We start from the raw sequence: 19,925 nt of genomic DNA, 5'->3' as shown, positions 1-19,925 counted from the left end.
TGTGATGTGGACTTGTGGACACAGGGTCCAGCTTTCCTCCCTGTATGTCCTGGTGTCACGTGGACCCCTGGACATGAGGCGTGTTCTCCCTCTGTGTCCTGGTGTGATGTGGACACCTGGACACGGGGCCTGTCCTCCCACTACGTCCTGGTGTGATGTGGACGTGTGGATACAAGGCCCAGCTTTCCTCCCTCTATGTCCTGGTGTGACGTGTACCCTTGGACATAGGACCTGTCCTCCCTCTGTGTCCTGGTATCATGTGGACACCTGGTCATGGGGCCTGTCCTCCCTCTGTGTCCTGGTGGGAAGTGGTCCTCTGGACATGTGGCCTGTCCTCCCTCAGTATCCTGGGCGTATGTGGACTTGTGGACACAGGGCCCATCCTTCCTCCCTCTATGTCCTGGTGTGACGTGGACCCCTGGACATGGGGACTGTCCTCCCTCTGTGTCCTGGTCTGATTGGATGTGTGGACACAGGGCACAGCCTTCGTCCATCTCTGTCCTGGTTTGTCTTAAACCCCTGGATATGGAGCCTGTCCTCCCTCTGTGTCCTGGTGTGATGTGGACGTGTGGACACAGGACGCAGCCTTCCCCCCTCTATGTCCTGGTGTGACGTGGACCCCTGGACATAGGGCTTGTGCTCCCTCTGTGTCCTCGTGTCATGTGGACCCCTGGACACGGGGTCTGTCCTCCCTCTATGTCCTGGTGTGGCACGGAGCACTGGACATCGGGTCTGTCCTTCCTTTGTGTCCTGTTGAGATGTGGTCCTCTGGACATGGGGCGTGTCCTCCCTCAGTATCCTAGAGGGATGTGTACTTGTGGACACAGGGCCCAGCCTTCCTCCCTCTATGTCCTGGTGTGACGTGGACCCCTGGACATGAGGCCTGTCCTCCCTCTGTGTCCTGGTCTGATGTGGACGTGTGGACACAGGGCCCAGCTTTCCTTCCTCTATGTCCTGGTGTCACGTGGACCCCTGGACATGGGGACTGTCCTCCCTCTGTGTCCTGATGTGACGTGGATTGCTGGACATGGGGCCTGTCCTCCCTCTGTGTCCTCGTGTGATGTGGACACCTGGACACTGGGCCTGTCCTCCCTCTGTGTCCTGGTGTGATGTGGATCCCTGGACATGGTTACTGTCCTCCCTCTGTGTCATGGTTTGATGTGGACCCCTGGACACAGGGCCTGTCCTCCCTCTATGTCCTGGTGTGACATCGAACCCTGGACATGGGGCCTGTCCTCATGTGTGTCCTGCTGTGGGCGCAGTCTTCCTCCCTCTTTTTTCTGGTGTGACGTGGACCCCCTGGACATGGGGCCTTTCCTCCCTCTTTGTCCTGGTGTGATGTCAGACCTTGGAGATTGGGCCTGTCATCCGTCTAAGTCCTGGTGTGATGTGTACCCCTGCACATGGGGCCTTTCCTCCCTCTCTGTCCTGGTGTGATGTCAAACCCTGGAGATTGGGCTTGTCATCCCTCTAAGTCCTGGTGTGATGTGGACCCCTGGACATGGGGCCTGTCCTTCCTCTGTCTCCTGGTGTAAGAATCACCCCTAGACACAGGGCCTGTCCTCGCTCTGTGTCTTGGTGTGATGTGGACGTGTGGACACAGGGCCAAGCCTTCCTCCCTCTATGTCCTGGTGTGTCGTGTAACCCTGGATATGGGGCCTGTCCTCCCTCTGTGTCCTGGTGTGATGTGGATGTGTGGACACAGGACGCAGCCTTCCTCCCTCTATGTCATGGTGTGACATGGACCCCTGGACACGGGGCCTGTCCTCCCTTTGTGTCCTGGTGCGATGTCGCAGTGTGCACACACAGCCCAGCCGTCCTCCCCATTTGTCCTGGTGTGATGTGGACCCCTGGACACGGGGCTTGTCCTCCCTCTGTGTCCTGGTGTGATGTGGATCCCTGGACATGGTGCTTCTCCTCCCTCTGTGTCCTGGTGTTATGTGGACGTGTGGTCAGAGGGCCCAGCCTTCCTCCCTTTACATCCTGGTGTGACGTGGACTCCTGGACACCTGGCCTGTCCTCCATCTGTATCTTTGTGTGATGTGGACCCCTGGACACGGGGCCTGTCCTAACTTGGTGACCTGGTGCGATGTGGACCCCTCGACATGGGGCCTGTTCTCCTTCTGTGTCCTGGTGTGATGTAGACCCCTGGACACCTGGTCTGTCCTCCTTCTATATCCTGGTTTCACATGGATGCCTGGACATGGGGCCTGACCTTTCTCTGTGTCCTGTTGTGCTGTGGATGTGTGGATACATGGCCCAGCCTTCCTCCCTCTATGTCATCGTGTGGCAAGGACGGGTGGACATGGGGCCTGGCCTTCCTCTGTGTCCTGGTGTGATGTGGACCCCTGGACACAGGGTCTGTCCTCCATGTCCTGGTGTGACGTGAAGTCCTGGATATGGGGCCTGTCCTAACTGTGTGTCCTGCTGTGATGTGGACGTGTGGACACAGGGCACAGCCTTCCTCCCTCTATTTCCTGATGTGACGTGGATCCCTGGACATGGGACCTGTCCTCCCTCTGTGTCCTGGTGTGATGTGGAACCCTGGAGACAGGGCCTGTCCTCTCTCTATTTCCTGGTGTGATGTGGACCCCTGGACATGGGGCCCATCCTCCCACTGTGTCCTGGTGTGATGTGGAACCCTGGACACTGTTCGTGTCCTCTGTCTATGTCCTGGTGTGATGTGGGACCCTGGACATGGGACCTGTCCTCCCTCTGTGTACTGGTGAGAGGTGGACCCCTAGACATGGGGCCTGTCCTTCCTCTGTGTCCTGGTGTGATGTGGAACCCTGGACACAGGTCCAGTCCTTCCTCTGTGTCCTGGTGTGACATTCACACCAGAACTCAGGGCCTGTCCTCCCTCTGTGTCCCTGTGGACACAGGGCCCGGCATTCCTCCCTCTATGTCGTGTTGTGACGTGGACTCCTTGACATGGGGCCTGTTCTCCCTCTGTGTCCTCGTGTGACGTGGACCCCTGAACTTGGGAACTCTCCTCCCTCTGTGTCCTGGTCTGATGTGGACGTGTGGACACAGGGCCCAGCCTTCCTGCCTCTCTGTCCTGGTGTGACGTGGACCACTGGACATGGGGCCTGTCCTCCCTCTGTGTCCTGGTGTGATATGGACATGTGGACACAGGACCCAGCCTTCTTCCCTCTATGTTGTTGTGTGACGTGGACAGCTGGACATGGGGCCTGTCCTTCCTCTGTGTCCTGGTGTGACATGGACCCCTGGACACATGGCCTGTCCTCCCTCTGTGTTCTGTTGTGATGTGCCAGTGTGGACCCACGGCCCAGCCTTCCTCCCACTGTGTCCTGTGTCCTGGTGTGACATGGACCCCTGGTCACGGGGCTTGTCCTCCCTCTGTGTCCTGGTGTGATGTGGACCCCTGGATATGGGGACTTTCCTCCCTCTGTGTCGTGGTGTGATGTGGTCCTGTGGTCATGGCACCCAGCCCTTCCTCCCCTTCTGTGTCCTGGGCCATCAGGTGTGGGCCGGACAGTGGCCGGGGACCTCCAGCGGGCCGAGTGTGATGTCTCATCCATGCCTTGGCGCTGCCTCTCTTGTGTGAGCCGAGGGTTGTGAATGGTGCTTGAGTTAATTGGGCTGAGTGTGGGGCCCTGGAAATGCTGGCACTTCCCTGTTGACAGTGCCCTTGTGTGCTGCAAGGTGTGTTTGCCAACCCCTCCTGATGCCCGGCACAGAAGCTCTTGTTCGGGGCGCTACCTGTGATGCAAAGCCCTCTTCTCCGCTGGAACATTCCATCAGCCCGTGATTGAGTTTCAAATACTGAGGACGGGGAGCACCCCCTCCAATAGCAAGGAGGGACACCAGGTGGAGATAAATGTTTTATTTATATATTTTTTTTATTTATTTTGATATGGAGTCTTGCTCTGTCGCCCAGGCTGGAGAGCAGTGGTGTGATCTCGGCTCACTGCAAACTTTGCCTCCCAAGCTCAAGAGATTCTCCTGCCTCAGGCTCCCAAGTATCTGGGATCACAACACCCGCCACCACTCCTGTCTAATTTTTTGTATTTTTAGTAGAGATGGGGTTTCACCATGTTGGCCAGGCTGGTCTCAAACTCCTGACCTCATGTGATCTGCCTGCCTCAACCTCCCAAAGTGCTGGGATTACAGGTGTCAGCCACTGTGCCCGGCCTGAGCTGGCTTCTTTTAAACCATCACCAATTCCATTCCCCCTCTCCTTCCTGAGAAGCAAAAAGGATATGGACTGGTATCTCCGAAGGTGGGTCTTACCGCTTTACTAGAGAAAAGAGACAACTTTGAGAGGCCGAGGCAGGCGGATTCCTTGAAATCAGGAGTTCAAGAGCAGTATGGCCATCAAGGTGAAACCTTGTCTCTACTAAAAAAATACAAAATTTAGGCCAGGGTTGGTGACTGGTGCCTGTAATCCCAGCTACTCAGGAGGCTGAGGCAGGAGAATTGCTTCAACCCGGGAGGCAGAGGCTGCAGTGAGGTGAGATCGTGCCACTGCACTCCAGCATGGGTGACAGAGACACTCCATCTCAAAAATAAATAAATGAAGCTGGGCATAGTGCCTCACGCCTGTAATGCCAGCACTTTGGGATCACAATGTCAGGGGTTGAAGACCAGCCTGACCCACATAGTGAAACCACGTCCCTACTAAAAACATAAAGAATTAGCTGGGTGTGTTGGTGGGTGCCTGTAATCCCAGCTACTCGGTAGGCTGTGGCAGGAGAATCGCTTGAGCCCAGGAGGCGGAGGTTGCAGTGAGCCGAGGCGATGGCATTGCACTCCAGCCTGGGTGACAGAGTGAGACTCTGTCTCAAAATAAATAAATAACTAAATAGGACAGGCACAGTGGCTCAGTCCTGTAATCCCAGCACTTTGGGAGGGCAAAGCAGGCACATCACTTCAGATCACGGGTTCAAGACCAGCCTAGCCAACAGGGTGAAATTCCATCTGTACCAGATATATAAAAAATTAGCCAGGCATGGTGGCAGGCGCCTGTAATCTCAGCTACTCGGGAGGCTGAGGCAGGACGATCACTTGAACCCAGGAGGCAGAGGTTGCACTGAGCCGAGATGGTGCCACTGCACCTCAGCCTGGGAGACACAGCAAAACTCCATCTCAAAAACTAACTAAATAAAATAAAATAAAGCACTGAGCTGGAGTTAGGAAGTCAGGGATGAAGGGCAGAGTCAGGGATGAGGGCTCCTCACCCCGATCCCAGCTGCACTTGTCCACCTGCTAATCATTTATGCTCCAAATCCCCATGCTCAAAATCGTAACACAGGCCTTCGAATACCAAAACCACCTCTGATCAGACACACGGCAGGAAACTCACTCGACTTTGTATGGCATTCTCAAAATACATGCATGTGAGGAGACAGCACTATTCAACATGAAAATAGATGACCATTTTCCACCGATCAAGTAAGCAGAGATTGAAATACTGGCACTGCGGGAGGCCTAGACAGGCATATTGCTTCAGCCCAGGAGTTCCAGACCAGCCTGGGCAGTGTACCCAGCCCCTGTCTCTACAGAAAAGATAGAAATTAGCTGGGCATAGTGGCGTGCACTTGTAGTACCAGCTACAGCGATGTCACACCTCCTCCTGTACTCCCAGCTACTCGGGAGGCTGAGCGGGGAGGATCACTTGAGCCTGGGAGGTCAAGGCTACAGTGAGTTATGATCACACAACTGCACTCCAGCCTGGGTGACACAGTGACATCTTGTCTGTAAAAAAATAAAACAGGAAAATCAAAACTACATTGAGCTACTATCTCACACCAGTTAGAACGGCGATCATTAAAAAATCTGGAGACAACAGATGCTGGAGAGGATGTGAAGAAATAGGAACACTTTTACACCGTTGGTGGGAGTGTAAATTAGTTCAACCATTGTGGAAGACAGTGTGGCGATTCCTCAAGAACCTAGAAATAGAAATTCCATTTGACCCAGCAATCCCATTACTGGGTATGTATTCAAAGGATTATAAATGGTTCTACTATAAGGACACATGCACACGAATGTTCATTGCAACACAGTTTACAATAGCAATGACCTGGAACCAACCCAAATGCCCATCGATGATAGACTGGACAGGAAAAATGTGGCACATATGCACCATGGAATATTATGCAGCCATCCAAAACGATGAGTTTGCGTCCTTTGTAGGGACATGGATGAACCTGGAAACCATCATTCTCAGCAAACTGACACAAGAACACAAAATCAAACATCGCATGTTCTCACTCATAGACGGGTGTTGAACAAAGGGAACACATGGACACGGAGGGGAGCACTATACACTGGGGTCTGTTGGAGGGGAGTCGTGGGGACAACGGGGGTTGGGGAGTTGGGGAGAGATAGCATTGGGAGAAATGCCACATATAGGTGAAGGGGAAGAAGGCAGCAAATCACACTGCCACGTATGCACCTATGCAACAATCTTGCATGTTTTTAACATGTACCCCAAAACCTAAAATGCAATTAATAAAAAAAAGGAAAGGAAAAAAGGCCAGGCATGGTCGCTCACACCTGTAATTCCAGCAGTTTGAGAGGCCGAGTTAGGCGGATCACATGAGGTCAGGAGTTCAAAACCAGCCTGACCAACATGGTGAAACCCCATCTCTACTGAAAACACAGAAATTAGCCAGGCGTGGTGGCCAGCACCTGTAATCCCAGCTTCTCGAGAGCCTGAGACAGGAGAGTCGCTTGAATCCGGGAGGTGGAGGCTGCATCGAGGTGAGATCACACCACTGCACTCCAGCCTGGGCGACGGAGCAAGATCCCATCTCAAAAAGAAAAAAAACAAGAAACTTCTATCTCCAATATTTACGGTTCCTGAAATTGCCTCCTCACATATTTTCAGTTCGGCCTAAAGGTTTCTCTGTACACAGTGAACTGTGAGGTAACAGAAAGTGTAAACAGACCAGAACCTACTCTTCTGCTGACCGCTGAGTTTCAACCAAAGGCAGCCAAATGTTGAAACCGGGTTCAAATAAGGTAAACACCAAGCTGCCACCAATGCGGCTGCTTCTGTGCCTGGCTTCTGCCTCCCCTCCCTCCCTCCCTTTTTTCCTTTCTCCCTTCTTCCTTCTTCCTTTTTCCTTTCCCTTCCCTTCCCTTCTTCCCTTCCCTCCCCTTCTTCCCTTCCCTCCCCTCCCATCCCCTCCCTTTCCCTCTCCCCCTTCCCTTCCCGGCTTCCCTTCCCTCCCTTCTGCTCCCCTCCCCTCCTCTTCCCCCTTCCCTCCCCTTCCCTTCCTTCTCCTCCCCTCCCCTTCCCTCCACTTCCCTACCCTTCCCTACCCTCCCTTCTCCTTCCCCTTCCCTCCCCTCCCCTTCTCCCCTTCCCTCCCCTTCTCCCCTTCCCTCCCCTCCCCTTCCTTCCCCTACCCCTTTCCCTCCCCTTCCCCTCCCTCTTCTTCTCCCTTTCCCGCCCCTCCCCTTCCCTCCTCTTCCCCCTTCCCTCCCCTCTTTCCGCTCCCCCTTCCCTTCCCTCCCCTCCCTTCCCCCTTCCCCCTTCCCTTCCAGTTCCCTTCCCCCTCCGCTTCCCTCCCCTCCCTCCTTCCCTCCCCTCCCCTCTTCTCACTTTTCCTTCCACCCTTCCCTTCCCTGCTCCCTTCTTTCCTTCCCTGCTTCCCTTCCCTCCTTTCCCCACCCCTCCCCCTCCCCTCCCCTCCCCCTTCCCTCCCCTTCCCTCCCTTCCCCTCTGCTCCCCTTTCCTTCCCCCTTCACTTCCCCGTTCCCTTCTTTCCTTTGCTTCCTTCTTTCCCTTCTTCCCCACCCTTCCCTTCCTCATTCCATTTCTCCCTTCCCCCTTCCCTCCCTCCTCCCCTTCCCGTATCCCCCCAACTTCCTTTCCTTTACTGAGATGGAGATTCTCTCTTGTCACCCAGGCTGGAGTGCAGTGGCACAATGTCAGCTCACGGCAAACTCCACCTCCCGGGTTCAAGGAATTCTCCTGCTTCAGCCTCCCGAGTAGCTGGGATCACAGGCACGTGCCACCACACCCGGCTGATTTTTGTATTTTTAGTAGGATGGGGTTTCATGATATTGGTCGGTCTGGTCTCCCAGTCCTGACCTCAGGTGATCTGCCTACCTCAACCTCCCAAAGTACTGGGATGACAGGCGTGGGCCACCATGCCGGGCCAAGAACAGATTTTAATCAGCAAGAGGGATGAAGGTCTAGTGTGCCCTGACCTCACCCTGGATTCATGCAGGGCTGAGTGGGAATTTCAAAGATGGACGCTTGGCACAGTTGGCAAAGAAGGAGTTAAAGGTTTTCTTGGTGTAATACCAGAGGCAGGCATCTGGGAGCCCAAGCCATCAAAGCATGCTCTGCTCCCAGGAGGCCCAACTCAGAGGAGAGGCTTTCAGACATGCCTCAGCTGAAAAACATCTCAAAGGGTTGGAGGGAGGACTCGACTTTAGCACCTTTCTGTAAACGCTCTGGGAGAGGGTGGTGGGGTAGGTGGTGTCTTGGCCTTGACTGGAACAAACGGCAAATTATTTTGGAAACTCTGTCAAGAACTTCCACGGGGCCTGGGGCCACCCCAGCAGTAAGGCCTGACCTCAAGCTGTTCATGTTGCTTCACGTCCTTTTTTGTTCTTGAGATGGAGTCTCACTCTTGTTGCCCAGGCGGGAGTGCAGTGGTGTGATCTCGGCTCACTGTCACCTCCACTTCCCAGGTTCAAGCGATTCCCCTGCCTCAGCTTGGATGACAGGCACCTGACACCACGCACGGGCAATGTCTGTATTTTTAGTCAAGACGGGGTTTCACCATGCTGGCCAGGCTGGTCTGGAACTCCTGACCTCATGATCTGCCTGCTTCAGCCTCCCAAACTGCTGGGATGACAGGTGTGAGCCACTGCACCTGGTGGTTTACGTCTTTTACTGGGGCGCAGGGAGGTGGAGATGAAATGCTCTGTGCTGGTGGAGGCTGAGGTCTGCTCACAAAGGGCCTCGGGGGCACCTGGTGGACATTCAGGGGAGGGCAGAGTGTCACAGGGACAGCAGAGCGCTCACCACAGACTCCATGAATTCAAGTCTGCCAAGACCAGGAGTGTGTGCAGTGACTTCTGGGTGCGTTTGAAAGAATCCACCCAGCCGGGCACGGTGGCTCACGCCTGTAATCCCAGCACCTTGGGAGGCCGAGGAGGCCGGATCACCTGAGGTCAGGAGTTCGAGACCAGCCTGGCCAACATAGTGAAAGCCCGTCTCTACTAAAAATACCAAAATTAGCCAAGAGGTTGCAGTGAGCCAAGATCTTGTCACTGCACTCCAGCCTGACCAACAGAGCAAGACTCTGTCTCAAAAAAAAAAAAATTAAGAATTCACCCTATGGACATCATCCTCTGACCCAGGAACCCCCACCGTGACCCCTGTGAGCCCCGAAAATCTGAGACAGGTCTCAGTTAATCTAGAAAGTTTTATTTCACCAAGAGTCATGACACACACCCGTGACCCAGCCTCAGAAGGTCCTGACCACAGGTGCCCAGGGTGGTCAGGGCCCATCTCAGTTTTACATGTTCTAGGGAGACAGGTGACATGAATATGCGAGGTGAACATGATTCGGTCAGGAAAAGCGGGACAGCTGGAACAACACAAGGAAGACTGGAAGCCGGAGGGAGAAACTCTTGAGTTTCTGATGAGCCTTTCCAAAGGAGGCAATCAAATATGCATCTGTCTCAGTGAGCAGAGGGTGACTGTGAACAGAACAAGAGGCAGGTTGGCCCTAATCAATTGCCAGCTTGAATTTTATTTTTAGCTTCATGATTTGGGGGTTTGGAAACTTCTTTTTCTTTCATGCTTCCAAAACTACAGAGTAAAATTAGAAGTAAAAAACTATCTTGCCAACCTGTGACTGCCGTAAATACCACTGCAGTGCACACTTTGAAAAGGCAAGCTGACATTATATAATTTCACGTTGAATGATTAAAAACAATGCCGCTGAGCGTGGTGGCTCACGCCTGTAATCCCAACACTTTGAGAGGCCGAGGTGAGTGGATCACCTGAGGTCAGGAGTTCAAGACCAGCCTGGCCATCATGGTGAAACCCCATCTTTAAAAAAATAAAACATAGTTGGGCATGGTGGCACGTGCCTGTAATCACAGCTACTCGGGAGGCTGAGGCAGGGGAATTGCTTGAACCCAGGAGGCGGAGGTTGTGGTGAGCCGAGATTGCGCCATTGCACTCCAGCCTGGGTAAGAAGAGCGAAACTTCATCTCAAAAAAAAAAAAAAAAAAAGAACAATAAAAATAAATAAATGCAAGTTGAATGCAAAATTCAGTAATTAAATTGCAAATGAATGATTAAAAATAAGTGTTGAGTATGAACAGGTTACCTTTTCTGGAGAATAGGTGAGGTAAAAAAATAATTATTTTTCCTTTTTTACCTTACAAACATTTTTGTTTTTTGAGACGGAGTCTCGCTGTGTCACCCAGGCTGGAGTGCAGTGGCGCGATCTTGGCTCATTGCGACTTCTGCCTCACAGGTCCCAGTTGAAGCAATTCTCCTGCCTCAGCCTCCAGAGGAGCTGGGATGACAGGCACGTGCCATGATGCCCAGTGAATGTTTTTGTATTTGTAGTAAGACATGCTGGGGTTTCAGCGTATTGGCCAGGCTGGTCTTGAACTCCTGACCTTGTGATCTGCCTGCCTCGGCCTCTCAAAGTGCTGTGATTATAGGCGTGAGGTACCACGTCCGACCCTTATAAACTTATCTTTACTGTTGAACTTTTTATTTTATTTCTTTATAGTTACTATTTTTTGTAGAGACAGGACCTGACTATGTTGCCCAGGCTGGTCTCTAAATCTGGGGCTCAAGCCGTCCCCCCACCTCAGCCTCCTAAAGTGCTGGGATTACAGACATGAGCCACGTCACTGCTCTGTTTGCTTGCATCAGCTTTTAGATACAAATTAACTAAACATAACCTCAAGTGACACCAGCAGGAATTGTAGTCTCCGCTCTCTCTAGGCAGCCCCCAGGAACACATAGGGACTGCATGGTAACCCCCAGAGACCCCCACCCCTGGGTCCCACAGGGTGGGCCAAGCAGGGAGGGGAACCAGGGACCTGGTCAGTCCCACAGGAAAGGACCTGACTCCCTGAGACCAAAACTGCCTTTACAAATTATTATTTTTTTAAATTTTGAGACGGAGTCTCGCTCTGTCACCCAGGCTGGAGTGCAGTGGCATGATCTCCGCTCACTGCAACCTCCACCTCCCAGGTTCAAGCAGTTCTCATGCCTCAGCCTCCCAAGTAGCTGGGATTACAGGCACCCGCCACCATGTCCGGCTAATTTTTGTATTTTTAGTAGAGACGGGGTTTCACCGTGTTGGCCAGGCTGGTCTCGAACTCCTGACCTCAGGTGATCCACCCGCCTCGGCCTCCCAGAGTGCTGGGATTACAGGCATGACCCACCACACCCAGCCCTGCAAAATTTTAAGTGAGAAGTTTAGGGCAGTGAGAGAGATGTGACCTCACCCAGCCCCTCCTGCTTCTCACCTCCCAGCTGTCCTTTTTCACTCCTGGGTTTGTGCCACAATATCTTTGTAGTTTAGCTTTGAAACAAAGATGATAGCAGCCCTTTCCCCAAACAAAGGTCCTTCTTGCCTGGGGACAACACTGCTTTTACAGGAGGAACACATTAGCCACAAATGATTACAAATGATGGTTTAGGAGTTAGATACCTGGAGCTGCATGATTCTGACCCTTAGCTGGGCCCGCATGGTAGCTGTCGCCTGTAATCCCTGCACTGTGGGAGACCGAGGCGGGCGGATCACCTGAGGTTGGGAGTTCGAGACCAGCCTGGGCAACATAGTAAAATCCAGTCTCCACTGAAAATACAAAAGTTAGCCAGGCATGGTGGCGGGGGCCTGTAATCCCAGCTACTTGAGAAGCTGATGCAGGAGAATCCCTGGAACCTGGGAAGTGGAGGCTGCAGTGAGCCGAGATTGTGTCACTGCACTCCAGCCTGGGCGATGGAGAGAGACTCCATAGCAAAAAAAAAAATTAAATTTAATTTAAAAGGAGTTTTAGGGCCAGACATGGTGGCTCATGCCTGTCATCCCAGCACTTTGGGAGGCTGAGTCAAGTGGATCACAAGGTCAGGAGTTCGAGACCAGCCTGGTCAAGATGCTGAAACCCCATCTCTACTAAAAATACAAAAATTATCTGGGTGTGGTGGCAGGCACCTGTAATCCCAGCTACTCGGGAGGCTGAGGCAGGAGAGTCGCTGGAACCCGGGAGGTGGGGGATGCAGTGAGCAGATATTGGACCATTGCACTCCAGCCTGGGCTACACAGCAAGACTCCATCTCAAAAACATTTTCAATTTAATTTTTAAAAAGATTCTGGTCCAGGCAAGGTGGCTCACACCTGTAACACCGGCACTTTGGGAGGCCGAGGCAGGTGGATCACGAGGTCAGGAATTCGAGACCAGCCTGGTCAAGATGCTGAAACCCCATCTCTACTAAAAATACAAAAATGAGCTGGCTCACACCTGTAATCCCAGCTAGTCAGGAGGCTGAGGCAGGAGAGTCGCTGGAACCCAGAGGCAGAGGCTGCAGTGAGCAGAGATTTCACCATTGCACTCCGTCTCAAAAGTAAAATAAAATAAACACAAATTTAAGAAGATTGTAACTCCAGAAAAGAAAAGAGAAGGGAAAGAAAAAGGAAGGAAGGAAGAAAGGAAGAAGGAAGGAAGGAAGGAAAAAAAAGAAAAAGAAAACCTAGCTCTTCAGGGGCCCAAGGATACAGGCAAGGCTCAGAGGGGTAGCAGGATCAGGAGGTGCCAGCCTTGGAAGGGAGCAGGTCAGATTCCATGGAAGCCTCCGGAGTCCTGCTCCCGTGCAGAAGCCATGTACCCCCTACAGGTGGTGGGAAGAAAGGAGATATTTTGCAAAGGCTGGGGCACGTCACCAGAGGTTCTCAGGCGCAGGGGCACTGGCTGACCCAGAAGAGGGGTCCCCGGACCCCGCAGGTGCACGTCTGGGCCGGAGCCTGCCCAGAACCATGTCCTCGCTGATTCTCAAGGTGCTGTGTGTCCCAGAGAACTGCTTGTAATCCCACAGAGCGTCACCATGGGGCCCACCCCAGAGCACTCCCCTGGGCTTCATGAGGTGCCGTTTGAGAGCCTTGGGTCTCGTTAGGTTTTTTTATTTTTTTGAGGTGGAGTTTTGTTCTTGCCACCCAGGCTGGAGTGCAGTGGCATGATCTTGGCTCACTGCAACCTCCACCTCCCTGGTTCAAGCAATTCACTGCCGCAGCCTCCCGAGTAGCTGGGATGACAAGTGCCCACCACCATGCCTGGCTGAATTTTTTGTATTTTTAGTAAAGATGGGTTTTCACCATCTTGGCCGGGCTGGTCTTGAACTCCTGACCTCGTGATCCACCCGTCTCAGCCTCCCAAAGTCCTGAGATTACAGACGTGAGCCACAAGGCCAGCAATTTTTTTGTATTTTTAGTAGAGACAGGGTTTCTCCATGTTGGTCAGGCCGGTCTTGAACTCCCGACTTCAAGTGATCCATCTGTCTTGGTCTCCCAAAGTGCTGGGATTACAGGCGGGAGCCACTGTGCCTGGCTAATTTAGATTCTTAGAAAGAAATGCTTAGCAGGGAGGTAGGAACAGAAGCTGTGTCTGGAAGGAGAGTGTATCCTGGTCATGCGCACGGGCCCAGAGCTTCTCCCTAGGGAGGAGCAGGCAGAGCAGTATTGGTGGGGGAGGGCCCTCAGGGTCAGGGAAGGTGTCTCAGGCACAGCCACATGCACCTGCTTAAGGGTAGGGTTTATGGTCCTTTGACCCAAGGGCAAAATGTAAGGTCACGCCAGATAAAGGAGCAATCTTTTTTCTTTTTCTTTTTTTTTTTTTTGAGACAGAGTCTCACTCTGTCACCCAAGCCAGAGTGCGGTGGCACAATCTTGGCTCACTGCCACCTCCACCTCCCTGGTTCTAACAAGTCTCCTGCCTCAGCCTCCTGAGTAACTGGGATTACAGGCGTGTGCCACCAAGCCCAGCTAATTTTTGTGTTTAATAGAGATGGGGTTTCTCCATGTTGGTCAAGCTGGTCTTGAACTCCTGACCTTGTGATCCGCCCACCTCGGCCTTCCAAATTGCTGGGATTACAGCCATGAGCCACCGTGCCTGGCCGGGCTTCTGCTTTTCAAAGTTTCCCCCAAAGCAGCCAGCGCCAGCAATCTTCAGAAGGATGCACTGGCTCCTGTTCACCAAAGAATGCTCCACCGTCCTGCCGCCCTCTCCCCACTGTCACTGCAGCTTCACTCCAGCATCTGCTGACCGCTCAGAGTGATCGTAAGCAGAAAATACTGCAGGAACCTCAGCTTGGGGCGTCTGCTGCCTCCAGTACAGGTGATGACCCCGGTCCCACTTCCATTCTTAATCTTTTTCTCATTGCTTTGTCTCCTCCAAGCTCCAGGTACCCAAGGGGTGGGGGCTGGGAGCTGGTTCCCTGCACACCTCACTCCCACCCATCCTTCCTCACAGCAGGGAGGCCCTCTGTCCTCACTGCCCACCCTGAATCAGCCCCACCAAGCCCTGGGCTCTGGGACACCACCTTGCTGGATGGCTGCCGGCTAACACCATCGCTGGCACTATGGCCGGGCATCGTCCACTGGATGAGGCCCCACCGTGGGATGCTGCGTGGCACCCTGCATAAAGTTCCCGTGACCTCAGACTGCCTCGATCCCCATGGCCAATAGAGGCCTCACTTTCTTAGACCACAAGCAGCTCGGTCACTGCGGACATTTGCCGTTCTCTGCCTCCTCTAGCTTCCCTGGTTGGTGTGACAGACACCGAACCGGCCATGTGGGCCTTGCTGCGACCTCATGGTGGGACGTCCACACGCAGCCTGCTTGGCTCACCCCACCAACCCCCACACCCCACGGGGACTGTCAAGACGCACATCATGGATCCCTCTAAACCACCAGCAAAGCCCCACTCCCACCCCAAAGACCCACCACTAGCCAGTAACACCCTGGACCTAATGCGAGTGGGGCCCACAGGTCTCCCCCTCCCTCCCTCTCATTCCCTGTCTCTCTCCCTCTCTCTCTCCATCTGTCATTCCCTCTCTCTCTGTCTCTCATTCTCTCCCTTGCTCCCTCTCCCTCTCCCCGTGGCCCAACGGCTGGGGCTTCCCCCTGCCTCTGCCAAGGCCCTGCTCCTGCCGTCCTGGGTGTTTGCTCTGTCACCTCCTCTGTGCTCCCCCTACCCGCACACCCGACCTGACTCTCCTCCCTGCCATGGCTCTCCTGAGAGTAGACATTGTAGGAATCAGCGCCATGTGGGCCACAGAACAGCTCCCAGGGCCCCTGCCAGAAGAAACCCATTTCCAGTAAGAGGGTCACCTGGTCATCTGGGCGCACTGTGGGGAGGCCATCCTCCAGGATAGAGGGGCACCCTGCAGAACACAGAATCCACAGCCCAACCCCACCCCCAAATCCAAATCAATCCCTCAGAGTCCCCAATTCTACAAGTAACCCCTTCAAACCCCAAAATCCACCATCAGCCCCCCAAACACCCAAATCCACAAACAACCCACACCCCTGAGCCCCCAAATCCACAACCAACCCCTCCAATCCCCAGAATCCACCATCCCCAAATCCACGAACAACCCACATAAATGACATGGTGTAATCCCTAAATTTACAAAAATGACATGGTGTAATTCCTAAATTAAGATAAACCTACCCACAGAATATAAGATATATGGCTTGCAGAGTCGAGGCTCTTTCCAATGAGTGGTAACTTTTTTTTCCCTTCTGTATGGTAACTACTATAACCATATTTTCTCACCCCATCCCCTCCAAAAAAAATAGGAATTCATTTTTTTTTTTACACACAACCAAAACTGATGCTACTTTTGGCAGGGCAATCTGTGATGCATGAATCATTTGCTAAAACTTCAGCTGTAGTGTGGGTACAATGAGCATTTTTGAAGAACACGTAGGACATCGTGTCTTTATACCTGTATGAATCTGACTAATCATGTAATAGATACTCAATAAAGACTCATATGTTTTTTGAAATTGCAACTCAGGACCAAGAACTCTTCAAACTTTAGCACAATGAACTTTGGGCTGTCTCCTGTTAGCACCTGCCTGCTCCCCTGGCTGTGAACAGAAGCACTTGGGGAATGTCACTTCTCCAGTACCCATCAAAGCCTAACTCTGATTAGGGCTCTGAGGCCACAGCAGACTTGTGTTTGAAAGTATATCTGCACTAATGAGAATTTTTTCCTCTTCAGTTAAGCTCTCGTGAAACTATACGTTTGGCTTTAGAGAAAGATGACAGTATGCCAGGAGTGGAACACAGAAAATATGACAGTTTTAAAAATACTAATTACATGGATTTGAGATGACTCTATAAATATGAACATCAAAAAGAGATGAAAGTTAAAATATTGAAATGAGGACAGTGGGGAAAAGGAAATGTCAAAATAGCAAAGATAAGATATTGTAAGTGGTTAGCACGCATGATACACATTGTATATTTAGTAAAGGCATAAACAAATTTGGCTCTAAGCTATTCAGCATCCAAGCCAGGAAGAAAAAAAAGAAAAATTGGTATAACTTTAAGGAAAGATGTAAGAATAGGCTAGAGGAACAGAAAGTATTTATTCAGCCACTTTTCCATTTTATCACAATGTAAATTCTATGCAAAAGCTGTTGGCTTCCATTCTGAAGATTACAAAACTGAACGTCTCAGCTGTGTTAAGAAATATTTTTAAAATGTTCTCAACCATTATGTGTAAACCCAAGTATCTAACACCAAAGATCATTCTGTTTCTATTACAGCACACTCCAAGTCCCATCTAAGAAAGCCTTGATTTAGGAAAATTAAGCAAAAATGTGTTGTGTGCTTAGAGCAAGATATTCTCCCCCTATTTCTCTTGGTGGATCCCTTCTTAGAGCAAAGACTGGGTGTTCTCAGAAACCCCATCAGGCTGGTCATGTGCTCTAAAATCATTTCAGCTTTCCAGGGTGGCAGGAACAGGTGAAGACACATTCTGTTCTAGTTACTCCTTCTTGACCCATGTGTGGCCGTGAATGGAGGGAAAAAGAGATAACAAATGATAGAACCCAAGGTATTTCTGTAGAAAGCTTAAGGCAATCAAATTTTAAAATTAATACACACTAAAGGAGGAGGATAATGAGTTGTATCTAAAGGTATCAAGAAGAGACTTTCTCTTCAATTTCCTGGTGATTACTATCCTCACTGGCAGTGAGTTACCTTATATTAGTTAATTGTATTTATTGTTGTTGGCAGTGACTATACAGTAAATCAAGTAATTAACAGCCTCCCAGACTACACACAGAAGAGAGGTAACAAAATGCCAAACAGATTAATTTCTCACCTGATATTCGTTCAGCACTTCTCTTTTCAGTGATGTGGCCTTCATGCTGTTCCTAATGTGGGAATTTGGACAGCATAGGTGAAGCTTTGAGGTCCTTCAAGGAGCAGGATTTGGCAGCTGGAAGGTCCAATGGACTCAGTAAGGAGGAGCTGAAGGCAGACACTGGGAATAACAAATATGAAGCAACAGGTTGAAACAGGAAATGGGGAATGATCTTACCTAGTCTTGTTTCTTTTGTTAGAATGTCAACCTTATTTCATAGATCACTATCCATTACAGGAAGACCCTCCTCTTCCTACTGATTCAAACTGCTAAGAAGTTGGAGTGTCCAGAATTTTTTGATTTCTTTTTTATTTTTGGAGTCGGGTTCTAGCTCTGTTGCCTAGGCTGGAGTGCAGTGGCATAATCATGACTCCCTGCCGCCCTGACTTCCTGAGTTCAAGCAACTCTCCAACCTCAGCCACCCGAGTAGCTGGGACCACAGACAAACAACACTATGCCTGGCTATTTTTTATTTTTTATTTTTTTGTAGAGACAGGATCTTGCTATGTTGTCCAGGCTGGTCTTGACACCTGGGCTCAAGCGATCCTACCACCTTGGTCTCCCAAAGTGCTGGGATTACAGGCATGAGCCACTGCACCCAGCCTGGATTTTTTAAAAACTAGAGTACCTGGGCCATACTGGAGGCATATGCAACTTTAAGAAGATGGGATTTGCCCATCTTCTGGAAAACTCTCTCCCTGTGGCTATACAAAATCTCCATGGTCATCTTCTAATTCGTTGAGTTTCCTCGGTCATATAGTGAGGTCCCAGCTTGTGACAACTGTGCTTAAGCATCTATCACTTCACTTTAGGTGCTCCTTAAATTTAGACTGACTATTGAAAGGGAGAAAATATCAGAATTCTCAGCTCACTACAGAATTCCCCCAATAGATGAAGGGGGTTCAGTTACTGTGTGGTTAAACAAATTGCCCATTAAATGGAAATGTAGGGCTCTACTAAAGAAAATAAACATTTCATCTGATGGTTTGCATGAGTTTCACATAATAATTTTCCCAAAAGTGTGGTTCTCTGCCAGCATGTGTGTATATGTGTTATAAAATCCCTGGAAGCCTATCTTTGAATAGTTTCTAGTTTCTATCACAAGCAGACACACACACACACACACACACACACACACACACACTCATCTAGTTTTTTCAGAATATCTTCATCTAGCGCTACCATGGGCTTGATGTCCCTAGCATTCTTCTTGTCTCGCTTTTAAAAGCCAAACCAAAAGAGACATCTCATCAACCCCAGACCAAATGCACCTGGTACTTTCCAGGCAAAGCTGGGTTTGGGAATCACCCTGGCGAAGAGACAAACTGTGAAAGTCTGGGATTTGCAAATTGCTGAGTCCAGAGCCTTGGCTGGGGATGGTAGATCTCAATCGGTGATGAGGTACAGCTCATAAGTACGCATGTGCTCGCCATATGCCAAATGTTTTCTGACTCAGATACCTCGCTGTGAGTCTGTGAGGCTCTAATGGTTGACAACAACTGATACAGACAAATTGGCTTAGAAAAAGGGAATGACAGCTCTTAATGACCCTATTCCAGGGCCTTGTTGAAAGGCATCTAATCATCCTGCTAGTGTGTGAGAAGAGGCTGTGATGAGTGACACACGTGATATCTGCCATGTGGCAACTGCTTGCAGCCAATAGGAGGATGTGGTGATAGAGGTGGAGGTTTGTTTAGAACAGAGGGGGCATGATAGATGCGTGAGAAAAGCATGCTGTGGAGAAGTGGGTGGGGTGGGTCAGGAGTACAATGGCCCTGTAGTGGAGGCTCATATGCCAGGTGCAGCCTTGCTTTCTAATACTTCAAGTCTTTCTATCCAATCACCAAAACATTTACAGCCTAATGATTATATGGCTGTCAAGCTGTTTTCCCTGGTCTGTGTGACAGACTTGGCTGGGTCATCTGAGCACTTAGGTGTCTCATCCATAGTGAGGGAATTTGTGGACAGTATCTGGCCTCTTTCCTATGAACATATTTAGGAGAGTAGAGACTGGGGAGGGGGTTCGTACTGACCATAAGGGCTGACCCTAATTGTGCCCCATCACCAAGCTGGACTCATTCATCTGGCTTCCCTCTTCAAACTTTCATCTCTCCCTTTCCATTCTGTGCCACATTGCTCCATCCGCATTTCAATGCCAGACCCCTCCCCTAAGGAATAAATCCCCCATGGCAGTCCTGGGCTTCTGATCTCCAGAAGCAGGCCAGAAAGTGAGGTGAGACTAATTTCTGGACCATGAATGATCAAGGTCATGTAGGTCCTGGAGACGGAATATTTTGATGCCTGGGAAATGCATTCACCTAACAAATAATGTGTTCAAAAACACTTCAAAAAGCTTAATTGTTGTTTTTGGAAAACCTCAAATCATTCTTAAAATATTGGCCTTTATGACATGAGATGTTGTTTGAGATCAACTATCTTCTATTCATTCTCATTCCCTCCCCTTTCTATTTTCCCTTCTCATATCCCTGTCTCCTGTCCTCTCCTCTCCTCTTCTCCTCTCCCT

The 19,925-nt window shown here is 50.9% G+C and overlaps 2 long non-coding RNA genes across 2 annotated transcripts in view; both read right to left on the bottom strand.

The window, feature by feature from the left end:
* Positions 1-19,925, bottom strand: part of LOC135271095 (uncharacterized) — a 469,429-nt gene that overhangs the window by 50,964 nt on the left and 398,540 nt on the right. The window lies entirely within an intron of this gene.
* LOC135271094 (uncharacterized) overlaps positions 9,403-19,925 on the bottom strand; it is a 58,586-nt gene continuing 48,063 nt past the window's right edge. The window contains exons 2-3 of the long non-coding RNA XR_010339215.1: positions 17,360-17,521; positions 9,403-9,693 (exon numbers count right to left, since the gene is read on the bottom strand). This is a non-coding gene — a long non-coding RNA (uncharacterized LOC135271094). The remainder of the gene's footprint in view (positions 9,694-17,359; positions 17,522-19,925) is intronic.

Source organism: Aotus nancymaae, unplaced genomic scaffold, assembly GCF_030222135.1.
Source record: "Aotus nancymaae isolate 86718 unplaced genomic scaffold, 86718_ANA_hifiasm-v0.15.2.pri h1tg000075l, whole genome shotgun sequence".
Lineage (NCBI taxonomy): Eukaryota > Metazoa > Chordata > Mammalia > Primates > Aotidae > Aotus > Aotus nancymaae.
Note: the sequence above shows the minus strand (reverse complement) of the source record. Positions and strands in the feature narration are given on the sequence as shown.